Genomic DNA, 17,348 nt, shown 5'->3' with positions numbered 1-17,348 from the left:
CCAGTACGGGGACCACTCTGCAGCACCGTCCGGACCTGGCACTCCTGCAGGAGACCAGAGGTAAGCGAAACAAAACGCTAAGCCCACGTGGTAACCCTGCCCGAGTGCGATGGACCCAGGAGATGATCAATTGTCCGCCCTTTTGGGAGAATTGCGGGCCGAGGTGCATGCAGCCCGCTCTGAGACCAATTCCATAAAAAAGGAAGCGGTAGTCAATCGGGAAAAGACAGAGGATTTGGCCAAACGGTTACTAGTCTCTCAAGCTGGTTATGTCCCCCTTCCAGGACCCGTTGAAAGGGGAGCTAAGAGGGCGCCCCACATCCACGTTACCACCCCACATTCAGTCCCCTTGGCCCCGCCGGAATGATTTCTAGGAGACCCCCATCGATATGCTGTGTTTATGAATCAATGCAGATTGCATTTCCTATGCCGGCCCGGGGCCTTCACCTCTGACCAGACTAAAGTAGCCTTTGTCCTGTCTTACTTAGGGGGCCATGCGTCCAATTGGTCAGTGCCCCTGGTTAATAGGGATGATCCCGTTCTGCACGACTTTGGCACCTTCCAGCAGGAGTTAGACAAACTGTTTGCCCGTAACAATCAAGAGGCAGCTCTGGACGCCGTATTACTGGCATTACGGCAGTGGTCACAAGACCTATTGGTGTATGTTACTGCCTTTAACCGGCAAGTGGCTAAAACAAACTGGCCGGAGGGAAAAAAAAAAACACTCTGTTCTATCGGGGTCTCAGGGGTGATTTAAAAGATGCCCTGGCTCAGGTGGTCAATCCGCCCGCGCGCTGTGCAGACTACATAGATCTAGTAATCCAGTTGAACCATCGCTTACAAGAAAGAAGGGCTGATCGGAGTAAGGTGGAATCCCGGCCTGTTTATATTCACTCACGGGAAGGGGCAGGGCGTCCCTCAGAGAGCGCCCCGGAACCCATGCAGTTAGGTAGTGTGTTAGGGAGAATTCTCCAGAATGGCTAATTTTCCTTACCCACTGAGTCCCTCAGCAGCTTTGCTGGATTTTTAGGATTTATTTTTTTCACCTGGTAAGAGTGTGTGCCCTTTTTCCCACTCTTACATGTGTTTTGCTGTGTGTTTTTTACATTTTTGTGTGTTCTTGGACTGTGGAGCCACACGTACTCCATAGGCATCATCTTTTTACTGTGTGTTACACAGCACCTTCAGTGCAGTGACACAGAGTTGTCTTTTAGACTTCCCAACTCAGACTCCATTTTCTGGGACTGACTACTGTCTCCCAGAACAGGTAAAGTTGCCATTAACTTTATTTAGTCTCTTTAATCCACAGACCCAGTACACCCTATCTTACATGGAGTATTGGAAAGGGTTAATACTTATCCCTTTTTGTCTGTTTCTCTTGGAGCACTGTTTCGCTCCCTTTTCATCAAGACTTGGCTGGTGGCAGTGGTAACTACCCTATTTTTTCTACTGCGGTTATCTTAAATAACCATAGTAGTGTTTTAGGCTATCTTGGTAGTCTCAAACTTAAACCCGCTAGACCATACACGTTTTTATATGGTTCCGGCTGGGTTTAGTCACCATTTCTTTTTGAAAATGTCTTTCTCGTGTTTTACTCCATGCGCCAAACCAGGTTTGGTTAATTTGTTCGCTGTCCTTTTGCGGGCTTCTACACAGAAGCCCTCCTTAAGGCGCCTGAAAGTCTGGGTAGGCAGGATGTGAGGGAGGGGTTTTAGGACCCCTGCCATGGGTTCCCTTGGTAACCCAAGTCGCACTCCTGTTTGATTGGCTAGGTGACTGTCCCGCCAGGACAGCCACCATGCTGTGTGATTGACAGCCAGGCTGTATGAATGGGGGAAAACTGCATAAAAAGCAGGTCTCTAGGCCTGGAAAGGCAGAGTCGCCACTGGAACGAAAGAACCGATGAGGAGCTGACAGTAGAGGACCCCTACAATGGCTGAACCGCCCGGTGAAGCCCTACTGCAGGTCCGAATCTTCAGACTCCAATGACAAGAGAAGATCCTCCAGGAATCTTCTTCCCCTGAGCTGGCGGGACCAACCAGTTCGCCCAAACTGCAAGCCAGGACTCCCTCCTCTGATCAAATTCGCTGTACAGAGCTACAGTGGGCCGAATAGCCAGGAAGGTCAGACCCAGCTTGAGTTTTAAGGAGTGCACCTTTTATTTGTTGCTTTGCTCTGCTGCTGGTTTCTTCCCTGGGCAGTGCAGGACCCTCCAGTCTTCCTACTTCATGTCAGTCTGACAGTCGCTTCAGGAACCGTGAGCCTGCAGGAACTGCCAGGAACGTCCGCCTCAGCTAAAGCTTCTTCTCCATTTAAAGGTACTGTGCAAATCCGGTTGTTCGTTTCGTCCAGCCGCGGTGAAGGTGTTTGAAATCTTTCGCCAATCCGTTGGCTTGCCCTTCTCTTCTCTTTAAACTAACTTTTATGCCGACCAACTTCGTCCGGAACTCTTGGCAAAGACTTAACTGCGAACTACCCTGAACTGTGTGATCTTGAGCAAAAAGACTTTTGTCCTATTGACTTTGGCCCTAAGCCCTTTTGATTTGATTCTATCACTGTAGTTCCTCTTTCTAGATTGCCCTGCTTACTTACCTGTTGGTGCTGCTCAATTTTAGTCTAACTTTGTTTCTTCCCTCCCTTTTTGAATTGCTGGAGTGCCAATTTGCTCACACTTCATTTTGAGTTTAACTTGTCCAGAATCTATTGGGAGTGGTGTGGTGTATTAAGAGTGTGATTTTTAGACTGCTTTACTTGAAATGTTTTATAACTGATGTGTAAATAAATGTATATTCTTTTACTCAGAAACCTTGAGTCAGTGTTTTTTTTAATCGTAGTAATTGCTGTCCTTTGTGTAACTATTGATACTGCTCACTTGCTCTTGAGATAAGTCTGGCTGCTAAGCTATCGCTACCACTTTACTGTGTAGTACAGGCTTGTACCAAAGGTGAATTTGTACTGTCACTTGTAGTATTAATTGTGTGTGGGGTTCCCAAAGGGTACTGCATATAATTCTGCCTAACATACTGAAAGGAGGTCCCAGATATGGCCTGCATCCCTGCCCCCCAGTGCGAGTTGCCAGTAAAATACTTGCCAAAGTATGTGACGTATGAGGAGCAACTGAACCAACAGAGAGCCGCATTGGGCCTCTGTCCTGTGTACATTAGAAGATCAGTACCTGTTGAAATGCCAATAAGCAGACAGCCCTGGGCAGCACGGTACCCAATCAGACAACCATACCAGCCGCTGATACGAAACGATGAGTATTTCCAGACTGTCCATGAGGAGACACAAAGAGCCCTAATGAAGGCAAACGATGATGAGAAGAGGGCCTGGACAGACTAACGCATGAGAAAAGGCAACACGCAAATGCGTGTATCCACACAAACAGGTACAAGAGACACGAAGGACAACACAATGTTAAAACGTAAGAAACGTCATAGCGAAAGAACCAAGATGGAAGAATCGAACCTGTTAAACGTGGGTAAATAGGCTTGAAACGCAAGATGCTAAGAAATCGATACTGCTTGCAATACTTAGTAGAGGATAGAGCCGCAAGCGCCAACCATATATCTACCTCAATAAGGCACAATGTACACGTGCGACTCCATTTTGTAAAAGCAGAAGTACGCCCAGGCGGCCGAGGCCTAACTGGTCGGGTTTCATATCAATGCCCAAGCCAGGGGAAAGAGCAGAATTGAAACTCAACAAAGGACGGCTCAGGCCTGGGAAATCGAGGTCAACCCAAGAGAGGGGGCGAGCTTCAGCTAAGGAGAATCAAAACTTCAGAACATACCAGCCTGCCCTGTGAAGGTCAAGATAAGGAGGCCCGGGCAGGTGGTGGAGCTACATGGAGAATTAATTACACGAAAAGCTGGAAACTGAAACTGATTCACGGTCAACCAACACGTGACCAGCCAGGTGCGAAGATGTACCACCGTCTGATGTCACCCATATCCAAGGGGTGCCATAACATTTCCTGATAAGAGACTACAGTTTCTAGGCCTTCGTTAGCCAAATAATTGACACATTGCCCTAAAACCACTGATTGATGGAAGGGAGGCAGGGTGAATCTTGGGACACTAGGCACCTGGGTGTCCAGCCTGCTTGCTGCTAATTAAAGTGGAGATTTATGGCTACGGGTGCAACTTGCCCAATCACAATGGACCATGTAATCTAGGGTTCTATAGACACTGTAACCAATAGGACGTCGTACTTATAGTGACGTCCATCGCGTGTGATCTAGAAGGATGGGCGTAGACGCCCACCAGATAAGAGTTAACCAATCTGCATGCTCTATTGTCATATACAGATATAACACCTATACTTAAGTTACCTTTCCCAACCAATTATATTGCGTGATGATTTTTTATAGAATTAGATGTCAATGATGACGAGTTTAGCCTATAAAAACGGCTGTTGGATAAAAGTTCGAGGAAGTCGGAGCGAGACAGGTGTATGCAATGCTGCTGATTCCCATATGCTGATGTATGTATGTATCATTAAACGGACTTCCCTTTGCCAACTTACTGAGTCCTGATTTTTGAGATATGCTGGAGTATGTGAATCCTGCACCCTGTCCTTACATGCTGCAGCAATCCAGCATTACAAGTTCTCGGGGATTGAGTACTGACCAATGGGCCTTTCAGTAATTTTCTCTCCTCGTGAACACTTGGTAGCAGAGGATGGTTTCGGCCATCGATTATTGATAATCGATTAATATAGTTATAAGACACCCTTAGACCGACGGCACGAAGTAACTCTGGGCCTTCAGTTACATCACATGTCCTTTCGCCATTCCGGCTGAGTAGGCCGAGAAGCTCCCCGTGGACAATGATAGAGTAAAGAATTAAAAAAAATCTTCAGTGGGTCTGAAGGAACCCGCCTTTCCAAGCATAACCCTTCTCATTCCGACGGGCAGCGGATCGGACGAAAACGTTAAAAGTGGGAAGAGAAAGGGGCGGTGATCCTGAAGTTCCAGAGAGGAAAAGAGGCGATCGGTGAGTGAAACAAAAAAACTCGTTATCTTGGCAAATGTCTCATAGGCATTAGAGTAGGTAGGGGAAAGGTAACGGAGGGTGGCGGAGAAAAATAAAGTAGCTAGAGGTAGAGTAGACGGTATATATTTAAAGAGTTAATGACTCAAGTATAAAAAGAAAAACATATATAAAGATGAATACCAGGGGGGCACCTGAGCCAAAACATAAGAGAATACCAGGGGGGCACCTGAGCCAAAACGTAAGAGAATACCAGGGGGGCACCTGAACCAAAACGTAAGAGAATACCAGGGGGGCACCTGAGCTAAAACGTAAAAGAATACCGGGGGGGGGGACACCCGAGAGAAAAACGAGATTTCGCCTTGTTCCTGCGCTTTAAAGAGTGGTCAGAAGGAACGTGAACCCAGAGCCCACAGAGGGGGGACAATTTAGGCTACGATTACGTTTAAAGACGGAATTAACAGGGTTTGTTCAAATCCCATGGTGGGGTATTAATTAGAAGGCAGGTACATGTATGACCAGCTGGTGTCCGTCTAGTCCGTCAAGTGTCATCATATGTGTCTTACTGCATGTTAAATGTACAACAATTGTATTGGTGATTGATTGAAATGCATTTGGGCCTTACGCGAATCTGTAACTAAGAGGGAATCGCCAGTAAATTGATGGTTTCTTTTGAGTTAATTGATAGTATAAATTTTGCCAGGAAGAAGTGGATTGGAGCTTGCGGTTGTGGTGCTCGCTCATACTAGTGGGAAGATTCAAAAATTGTGTAAACATTGTTGGTGTCGAAATTAAGAATGGAGGAAGTTACCCCACTTGCGCATCTGTGTAAGCAATTGCCTAAGCATGCAGTAAAATTGAAGAAATATAGCCAGGAGTGGGTTAAGGGTACCGCCAATAAGATGTTTATGCCATGACCCCAAAACGGGTCATTGTCTAAGGCTGGTTTACAGCACATGACAACCTTCCTACATGCCACATATACTGGCAAGAAGCTTGAGAAACGCCTTGCTGTTCTCGAGCTTTGGAAGATGTTTGAGCAAACGAAGGAAGAAGAACCACCTGCAGACTGGATATTAAATGTATGCACAGAGGGAGGTGAGACGCCTACCGCGCCACCAGCCCCGCCAGAACTAGTCATTGAGGGAAGCAAATCAGAGGGTCTATACCCGTTACGAGAACTCAAAGCAGTCACAGGGTACAGTAACCCTGCGTATGAGTCACCTACATGTAGTAGTGATGAAACTAAAGAACAGGAGCAGGAAATTGATTTGGCCTCCACAGTCCCGAGGGACAAGGAGAGGCATGGCGATAGTAGTAAGGATCGGGCACAGGCTAGTGCACCTCTCGATAAATTCGCGAAAGACGAATGGATGGGAGGACAGATACTATTAAAGCTAGATGGAAAGGGAAGTGATGATGTGCAGATGAGAGGAAGGCACGATGAAGAGCAAAGAAAGGAGAAAGAAGCAAGGGACGAAAGGACGAGAAAGAAGGATAGATTAAGGCGAGAACAACTATATCGCGAAGAGCAAGGAATACCGCTCAGTCGCAGACAGTAGGCAGCCTATGAAAAATACAGGCTGAACATGTTAAAGTTGGAGGAAGAAAGGAGAGTGCATGAAAGGAAGGTGAAAAAGCGGGAAGACGAGGAGGGTAGAAGGGCAAAGGAACATAGAAATGAACGAATGAGAGAAGTAGATAAGGCTAGAGAAGAAGCGAAACTCAGGGAAGACTCAGTTAATGGAGCTCCAGGGGGAGGCACCTCAGGAGGAGAAAAATTTATGGAAGCGTCGAGGGTGTTCTTCAAACCGGTCTGACGGATTGTGGAGGCAAGACAGCACTGGTAAACCAGTAATGCCTGTCACCCTTCTAAAGTAGCGTTAGAACAGCTCCACTACCCCTTACACATGTCAAAAGAAAATCTTGCTGCAACGCTCGCAGAAGACTGGTTCACGCCGAATTCAGCGGAGCATGTTGCATTTTTTATGGTCAACTGTATAATTTGTCAGCAATTCACCTCTGGGCACACATTACTAGTGAGAGGAATAATTCCCAGACCTAATGGACCGTTCCAGCACCTACATATCGATCGATTATATAGATGTGATTCAGATGTGTAATGGGTACAGGTATTTAATTGTGGTGGTGTGTCCTTTCTCAAGATGGATAGAAGCAGGTCCCTATACACACCCCGATGCAGCCTGTGCTGCAAAATTCCTGGTGAGGGAAGGGTTCCCTAGGTGGGGGGTGTGCGAGGTAATGAGATCAGATAATGGGCCCCATTTTGTAAATAGAGTGTTTGAACAGATTAGCTTGTTGTTTGGTATAAAGCACAAGTTCTCGTCGGCGTATCACCCAGAGGGAAATGGAATATGTGAGCGGCTCAACGGCCTGTTAAAAGAGAGAATAGCCAAATTGAAGCTCACATTAAAGAAGGGATGGCTGCACTGTCTACCACTGGCATTGTATGCTCTTCGGAACCAACCATCTTACGCCACACACAATTGTTACTGGTAGAAGGATGAGGACCCCTCTTATCCCCCAAGACAGGGCTAGATGTGATGCCCAGCCTGCTAGGGAGGTTCTGGGAGCAGAGATGAAGGATTACCTTTACTGTCTCACATCCAGCGCCACTGTCATTTCGGGCCAGCTGCAGCAATGGCATAAAGGGAACAGCACAGCACAAACCACAACAGACAGTGCTGATACAGGCGCAGCGCAAAGCCTTCGTGCGCCCCTTGTCTTCCTTGGCGACAGCGTCCTTGTACGGAATTTGACAAGGAAAAAATGGGACGAGCCAAGGTTTAATGGCCCTTTCATTGTAGAGGACTGCACCCCATCCGCTGTCAAACTTGAGGGCAGGAGAGCCTGGATCTTCCTGAACGACATCAAACCGTTTATAGGAGAGAGCACTCCTACTGCATCCACCTCCGAGGAATCTACAGACAACAGGGAAGGACCTCAGCATGTGCAGACAAGATCAATGGCGAGGAAGAAGGACACATGAGCAGAAAAGAAAGGAAAAGAGCCTGTTTGTGAAAATCGTGTCCACACGGAACTTTTTCCTTTATGCACAGAAAGAGACAAAACCAAGCAAACGAACACTCTGTGAAGCCAAAGGTGCAAGGTAAAAAGGAGAATCATATATTCCGAAACCGCAGTGACACTGGTAACTAGAACACGTTGAACCACACGAAGCATTGAACATGAACTCTAAGACTCTGATAAGTAGTAACATAAGACATTTCTGAGAACCAAAAAAGTTATTCTAAAGCATCCGGTACCAAGACTTTGTGCACAGAACTTATGGTACATCCCGGCAGAAGTCTCAAGTGGGATGTACTCACCTATTTTCAGCTTGTGCTCCTAATATATCCGTCACTCATAGAGAGAGGAACAAGTGTCACAGAATACATTCAAGATACAGAAAATAAGAAGGTAATCAGGCAAGTACTGACTGTCATCACAGAGGTCTTCGCTGAGTTGCCCGAGCACAGAGAACAAGAGACTAATGCTCCCACCCCAAGTGATCATTGATGAAATAACGTACACATTATTCTTCCGAATCATAGAGGAGTGCCCAGGACTTGTCGGGAGAACCACAGTTACACTGACTTTCATCAGAGATCCCTGAAACAATGACTTTTTGAACCAAGTGTGGTACAATCTGAACCATGTGGTAGCAATCCACGCAGCAGGAAAGTGCAAAAACTGCTCACGACAAAAGAAAGACTTGTGATCGGGACCCAGCAAAACAAAGCAAATGTCCCTGTCCCCTGCAGACACGCAGCTAGCTCACAATGTCCTGATTAGACTAGTCACAGACTATCCAGAAACGGTGGGAAGTACAAAGACTGTTCATGGCACAAAAAAGGGCCTGTGATCTAGAGGCCAGAAAGTAAGAGCGAATGTCGTTGACACCAGGAGACAGCAGATACGCATTCCGAGTCTTCTTCCACCTCATTGAGAACTTTCCAGAACTAGTGGACCCATCACTGTCGACGTGCCCACCTTCCTCAGCGACCCAGCAAAGAGTGCGCAACTCAACAGGCTCCTGAGAGCTATCATCTCACAGCTGAGAAGCAATTACGGACATCCATTGCTGAGGAAAGCCTTGGAGGGGGAGATCCACGATAAAACTCTTCATCATCCTTCCGCCGAGGACAGAGTAAGAAAACAAGGACAAAGTTCTCCATTCTTCTAACATAGGACAGATTGAGAAGAACGGAAACAAGGATAACCACATCGTGTTCGTATTTTATTTTTATTTCTCTATTTTTCTTCTATTTTTCATCATCTTTCTGCCGTGGCGCAGATGGAGGAGACACTACTCTTCAACGTGTCAACGAATGACCAATTGGAAGGAACAGACACAAGAATTTCACCATCGTGTTTTCCATTTTCAACATCTTTCTTATTTCTTCCTACCTTCTCATATGTTCACTTTTATTTTTATTTTTTCGACATTTTATTTTTTCGTGATTTGTAGCAAATCCATATCTTCATGGTATTATTGCGAACAGATTCCTGCATGTCCTCAGGGCCATGGTGAATTGGAGGGGTGCCCTGGGACTGTGTTTATTATAGAAATGCAAAATGAAAATGATATGATAATGACAGTAGTCTAACCTTTCTCCATAGTCTAGCTAAACGGTACTGTGCCGCATATCTCGAGACTACTGGTTACACCCATAAAGGGGACATTTGAATAATACTCATCACTTTAGTATTTGCTGAACCTTTTTGAGCAACGAGATCAAAGTAAGAAAGGAAATAAACTATTGACTATGGACTTGATCAGCATGGGGGCCCAGAACAGTAACCTAGTTTTGCCACCCGCGGAGGGGCGCCCCCGCTTCCCTGGAAGGAGATGCTGCAAGCTATCATTTAAAGCCATTATATGTATATGCATAGTGATTATTATTGTGTTTTTGTCTCTAACTATCAGAACTGCATTTTTTATCGGTGCACGGAGTGTCCCATTGTCTGTGCATCCACCAGATAACGAATATCTGGGTCCCACAAAAGCACCCAGACCATATATCGTCATCCCTGTTCCTAGAAAAGCTGGTGGTAAAGCAAACAAACTGAAACTGAATGTAATAAATAGTGACAGCTACACGGTTGAGGTTATGAATGATGAGAAAAGCTGGAGACAAGGTCAGCTCGGAATGAATGATAACATAGCACTGTCCACGGCACGCACCCACACACTGAGTGCACACGAACAAGGGCAAGTGTCAATGGCTACGGGATCTCAGACCAAATGAACAGTAAAAGAAAAACTGCCTAAGGAACGACCGGCTCCAGAAAATAGTAGAATTAAACAAGAGGAGCCAGGTGAAAACCTAAGCAGAAGGGGCACGACAGAATCCCTCAAAGAACCAGAAGAAGCCACGAAAGAACCTACTGAGAAAACATATGCGTTGGTTGAATATGTGTTTCCGCTCATACTTAGAGCAAAGAAGCTACATGAGGAGCTGAGCAAGAACACTACAGAAACTGTAATAACGAGCACGCCTGCTCCAATGCCAGAAATAAGCATTAGACCTACAATGCCGCCACGTGTTGGGAAGATGACGAGCCAATGGTGGTGGGAGCAGGTCTACAAAAGAATGCATGAGGGAAGGAAAAGAAAAACAAAACATCACCCTGTTACTGCAGGGCAGGAAATGAAACCTGACCCACCAAAGATAATACCTGAGAGCCTACCCGAACGGAAGAGCAGTACGGTCGTATTCAGAGACATAGTTATAGCCAATTACAGAAAAACGTTAAGAAACAAGAGAAGCCCATATGAAACCGACAACGAACTAAACTATTACTTGGACAGCACAGCCCATCTAGGAAACAACATCTGGTACCAACACATGAAGGAAGTTGGAAGGAGACAATCAGAAGGGGAATGTTTTGTCTGTGCACTCCTGCCATAGAGCATGGGCAAGTCCAAAATCTTTGTGGCGATAGAAGTTGATGTCCCCACTGCACACTGCATATCACACGTAGCAATGTGCAACACCAGAGGGCAGTTTATGGGGAGAGACGCCTCCCTGAATGGGCCAACGAAAAGGATTTCCCTGATGAAGATGGTTTTGTTCAGGACATCAAAACAAGAAACAGGGCGCACACCAAGAATCATGTGATTAGATAGGAGAACCCTGACGTCAAAGGATCAGGAATAAAATGGGAAATAAACCCGAGACTGAATGTCCAAGGGAAAACAGCTGAAGAAGCTCAAATCTGGAAGAACCGAGGCCAAATGCAGATCTGGGGGTCAGTTGTGTCCCCAAACGGATGGGAAGAAGGGGTCGTGATCTGCTGAGCCTGGATGGTCCTTGGAGCCTGCCAAGAAGCAATAGAAAATTCACAAAAACTATGCAAACCATTGTGGCCAAGATTGGTAAAGCTGCTAACATGGGTCGAAGACAGAGGACCCCTGCAAATAGTACCACTGGAAAACCCGAAACTGTGCTTCAGAAGTAATGGCACAAGGAAAATGGGGGAGAATCAAAACTGCGGACGAATATATGAAGCCCCAGGGATGTTGCAAGGAACCACAGTCCTGATGGACCATTACTGGGCATGTGGATCCAAGGCATACATAACGCTACCAAGGAACTGGGGAGGCATATGCACACTGGTGAACGTCCACGTTCCGGCACTGGCGATTCCAAAAAATGAACTGAATTTGGACAGCTTCCCGAAAGCAGATGCTCACCTGAGGAAAAGGAGGTCTGTGAAGTTAATGTCGAGGATGAAGAGAGAAAATTACTTCTCCACCATATCAGAGGATGCATTTCACGCCATACCCTACGAACACAGGCTGTTTAGCCTAACCTCATCTATATTCACAACAATACTCTTGCAGCAAATCCAAGTTAGTGCAAATACCAAATGGTTGCAGATAACCAGATGGGAATTACTGCAGATCATCAATACCACCATAAAAGGATTCAACGCGATTAAATAAGAACTAAGAGCAGTCCGCCAGATGACTCTCCAGAATAGATATGTGCTTGACATGATTACGGCGATGGATGGAGGTATTTGTGCAAAAATCGGAGAATCATGTTGCACATTTATACCATTGCACGATGAAAATGGAACACTCACCGAGGCCATAGTCATGCTGACAAGCCTAAAGAACCAGATGACTGAGGAAAGAGATGAAGTGGATGATGACAGCTGGTTTGGGAACTTATTCTCCTGGGTCCCGCAATGGATGGCTGACATATTCAAGTTACTGGGAGCCTTACTAGCTATGGTGCTGCTAGAATTCTGTGTTATCAAGATAATCATCACACAGTGCCAGAAAACGGCAAAGAAGGTCATTGGGATGAAAACTATGGTCGATATCGAGCCAGGTTGGAAGCCAAGAGACCTGACAGACGAAGAGATAAAGGACTTTGTGAAGGCCAGTGAATTTGCACCAGAGGGAACAAAATTCACTTATCCCAAGAAACGAAGAAGGTATGAAGGAAAATGGATTTATTTCAGTCCAAATGGACCTTGCCAGCTGATGACCTGGAACAAAGATGAGCATGTGAAAACAGCAGGAAGTTTGAAAGGGGTGATAAAGATATGGACACCAAAATTGCATGCATTCACACCATCTTGTGTAAACCCGGAAGATGATGAACAAGACATTGAAGAAACAAAGAAATTAAATATAAAGGAGGAAGCAGAAGTGGTCGATGAACCGACCAGAGGGGGGAGTGTGGAGGAGGTCCCAGATATGGCCTGCACCCCTGCACCCCCAGTGCGAGTTGCCAGTAAAATACTTGCCAAGGTATGTGACGTATGAGGAGCAACTGAACCAACAGAGAGGCACATTGGGCCTCTGCCCTGTGTACATTAGAAGATCAGTACCTGTTGAAATGCCAATAAGCAGACAGCCCTGGGCAGCACGGTACCCAATCAGACAACCATACCAGCCGCTGATACGAAACAATGAGTATTTACAGACTGTCCATGAGGAGACACAAAGAGCCCTAATGGAAGGCAAACGATGATGAGGAGAGGGCCTGGACAGACTAACGCATGAGAAAAGGCAACACGCAAACGTGTGTATCCATGCAAACAGGTGCAAGAGAAGCAAAGGACAACACAATGTTAAAACGTAAGAAACGTCATAGCGAAAGAACAAAGATGGAAGAATCGAACCCCGTTAAACGTGGGTAAATAGGCTTGAAACGCAAGATGCTAAGTCGATACTGCTTGCAATGCTTAGTAGAGGATAGAGGGGCAAGCGCCAACCATATATCTACCACAATAAGGCACAATGTACACATGTGACTCCATTTTGTAAAAAGCAGAAGTACGCCCAGGCGGCCGAGGCCTAACTGGTCGGGTTTCATATCCATGCCCAAGCCAGGGGAAAGAGCGGAATCGAAACTCAACAAAGGACGGCTCAGGCCTGAGAAATCGAGGTCATCCCAAGAGAGGGGGCGAGCTTCAGGTAAGGAGAATCGAAACTTCAGAACATACCAGCCTGCCCTGTGAAGGTCAAGATAAGGAGGCCCGAGCCGGTGGTGGAGCTACATGGAGAATTAAATACACGAAAAGCTGGAAACTGAAGCAGATTCACGGTGAACCAACACGTGATCAGCCAAACGTACCACTGTCTGATGTCACCCAGATCCAAGGGGTGCCATAACATTTCCTGATAAGAGACTACAGTTTCGAGGCCTTCCTTAGCCAACTAATTGACACATCTCCCTAAAACCACTGATTGATGGAAGGGAGGCAGGGTGAATCTTGGGACACTAGGCACCTGGGTGTCCAGCCTGCTTGTTGCTAATTAAAGTGGAGATTTATGGTTACGGGTGTAACTTGCCCAATCACAATGGACCATGTAATCTAGGGTCCTATAGACACTGTAACCAATAGGACGTCGTACTTATAGTGACATCCATCGCATGTGATGTAGAAGGATGGGTGTAAACGCCCACCAGATAAGAGTTAACCAATCCGCATGCTCCATTGTCATATACAGTTATAACACCTATACTTAAGTTACCTTTCCCAACCAATTATATTGCGTGATGATTTCTTATAGAATTAGACGTCAATGATGATTCTTATAGAATTAGACGTCAATGATGACGAGTTTAGCCTATAAAAACGGCTGTTGGACTAAAGTTCGAGGAAGTCGGAGCGAGACAGGTGTATGCATTGCTGCTCATTCCCATATGCTGATGTATGTATGTATCATTAAACAGACTTCCTTTTGCCAACTTACTGAGTCCTGATTTTTTAGATGTGCTGGAGTATGTGAATCCTGCACCCTGTCCTCACATGGTGCAGCTATCCAGCATTACAAGTTCTCAGGGGTTGAGTACTGACCAATGGGCCCGTCAGTAATTTCCTCTCCTCGTGAACAACAGTGCCCGAGGGCCCCTCTGAAAAGAAGAAAGGGAGAGACAGCGGCAAATTCAGTTATGTTTGTATTGTGGCAAGGCAGATCACTTCTTCAAAGATTGCACGAACAAACCAAAGAAAAAGGCCTTGGGAGTCACGGGAGAGATAGTGCACGATCCGGAGAGCCTGAACAGCCAACTGAAAACTTTGAACTCGACAAGAGTAGGGATCGGCTTGTCGAGAGAGGTTAAAGTAAACACGGTCTCACATCTTACTGTACCCATCATTCTGATTAAGTCCAGACACCCCCATCAGATGCATGCGCTATAGGCCTACATTGACTGCGGAACCGGTATCTGGTCAATCCATTGAATACTAATGCATCTAACACCATACCATCAAATTATAAGCAACGAAATGCCATTCCATAGAATGTCCATTTAGTTGAATATAATTCGATGGATCCATCGAAATTAGTAATATAAAACTGTGGGTTAGATTAGGGTTAGGGTTTGGGTTAGTGTTGGGGCTAGGGTTAGATTAGGGTTAGGGTTTGGGTTAGGGTTTGAGGTTAGGGTTGGGGCTAGGGTTAGATTAAGGGTTACATTTGGATTAGGGTTTGGGTTAGGGGTTAGGGTTGGGGCTAGGGTTAGATTAAGGGTTAGGTTAGGGTTAGGATTTGGGTTAGGGGTTAGGGTTGGGGCTACGGTTAGATTAAGGTTTACATTAAGGTAAAGGTTAGTGTTAGGGTTAGGGCTAGGGTGGGGTTTGGGTTAGGATGAGGGTGCGTAGGGTTTTGGGGCCTGGGGGTGGCGACCCCCCCAAATAAACAAAAAAACATTAAAACGTTTTAACGTTACAAACAAATGCTATCTTTTACATGTAAACGTGCATTTCCATTGAAACCAGTCATTTATATTTTCGATGGACTGGTTTCGATGGAAAGGCACTTTTACTTGTAAAAGATGGCCTGTTGATGCTTTTATAGTCTATGCATCTTGTTCGATGCGTTGGTATGTCGATGCATCTATTTCGATGCATTGACTATAAACCGCAGAGCCATCGGCAATTATATTGACATGGGCATAGCGCGAAGAATAGGCCTTCAAAGACAGCAGCGAGGAAAGATCGATAATATCATTTCAGTAGATGGTTCACCGCTGGTATCAGGACCTGTCTCGCTATGCACCGAGGAGGTAGAGATGTTGTGTAAAGACAGCCATCGAGAAAGCATGACCTTCGACCTGATCACTGATCCACAATTTCAGTTAATCCTAGATATGCCTTGGCTTGAACGTCATAACCCAGTAATAAATTGGAGAAACCATACAGTCATGTTCGCATCAGATTGCCTGCGTACCTGCTCTCCGTACCTGCCGCCAGTCCACGGAGCGCTCAAACAGGGAGCTGCAGCATCCCCTAGTGCTTCGGGGCTTCTACCTCACTGGTAATCTTGCCACAGCACAGGCCATACGATTGCCAGATCGACCTGATGCCCGGAACGCAACCCCCATGCAGCAGTATCTACATGCTGAAAGAAAAAGAAAATCGACACCTGCTGGAGTATTTAGACCGGTATCTCACCAATGGGTTCAACCGACCATCCAAGTCTCCAGCATCCTCAGCACTGTTTTTTATCCTGAAGAAGGGAGGCGAGCTCTGGACCTTCAATGATTACAGGGCACTCAACAAGATTACGGTAAAAAATAGATACCCCCTACCGCTCATTCCCACACTCTTGGATCAGCTTAAGGACGCAAAAATATATACCAAATTAGATCTACGCGGAGCATACCACCTTGTCCTTATAAAAGAGGGAGACGAATGGAAAACGGCCTTCTGCACAAAATATGGGCTATTTGAATACACTGTAATGCCTTTCGGGTTGTGCAACGCCCCAGCAGCCTTCCACTCTTTTATGACAGACGTGTTACAAGAACTACTTGATGTGTGTGTCATGGTTTACATTGACGATATACTTATCTACTCAGCATCGGAAGAGGAGCACATGCAACACGTAACCACAGTCCTGAGAAAACTTTGGCAGCACCTCTTGTACGCCAAGTTAGAGAAGTGCTATTTCCACGTCAAGACAGTAGAATTTATGGGATTCATATTAACCCTGCATGACATCCAGATGGATAACAGGAAGGTGGAAGCAATCTTAAATTGGCCTACTCCCACGTCCATAAAATCAGTGCAAAGCGTCCTTGGTTTTGAAAACTTCTATCGACGGTTTATACCGGGGTTTCCGGACATAGTGCATCCCATCATCTCCAAACTACAAAAGCGCAAAACCTTCAAGTGGTCATCTGGAGCAGAACGGGCATTTGGGCAACTCAAGACACAATTCACAATGGCCCCTATCTTAAAACATCCAAATCCTGACCTGCCTTTCGTATTTGAAACGGACACATCCAGTGTCGCGATGGGGGCGGTCCTATCACAGAGGGATCCTATTACCACTCATCTACACCCAATCGCCTTCTGGTAGAAAAAAATGTCTCCTAGCGAAATGAATTACTCCATAACCGACAAGGAACTTTTGGCCATTAAAGCAGCATTTAAGAAATGGTGTCATCACCTACTGGGGGCACGACACACTATTATGGTCTACAGGGATCATTGAAACTTGCAGTATTTATGGGCCGCACACACCTAATTGCCCCGTCAGCTCCGTTGGGCCCAGTTCTTGTCCGAATATGACTTTATAATCACATTCCGCCCTGGAGTCAAGAATGGGAAAGCGTCGCCTTGTCCCGCATCGGATGGAGTCAGGAAGAAAAAAACGCTTACGCACCCCCTGCACCCGTGGCCATTATAGCAGGAAACAAATTGCTGGGGCTAATTAGCCCAATGGTGTCACCTCTAGACCAGTTCCACCAAGATATAATGCAGGCCCTAACCCCAGAACAATGGCAAGAATTGATAACCCAAGATGAGCAACGCTCCATAGAAAATGGTCTTCCGTTTCATCAAGGACGGCTCTAT

The sequence above is a fragment of the Ambystoma mexicanum genome, chromosome 13, assembly GCF_040938575.1.
Source record: "Ambystoma mexicanum isolate Mex_15411 chromosome 13, UKY_AmexF1_1, whole genome shotgun sequence".
In the NCBI taxonomy this organism is placed as follows: domain Eukaryota; kingdom Metazoa; phylum Chordata; class Amphibia; order Caudata; family Ambystomatidae; genus Ambystoma; species Ambystoma mexicanum.
The sequence above is the reverse complement of the archived record's forward strand: the minus strand, read 5'-3'. Positions refer to the sequence as shown.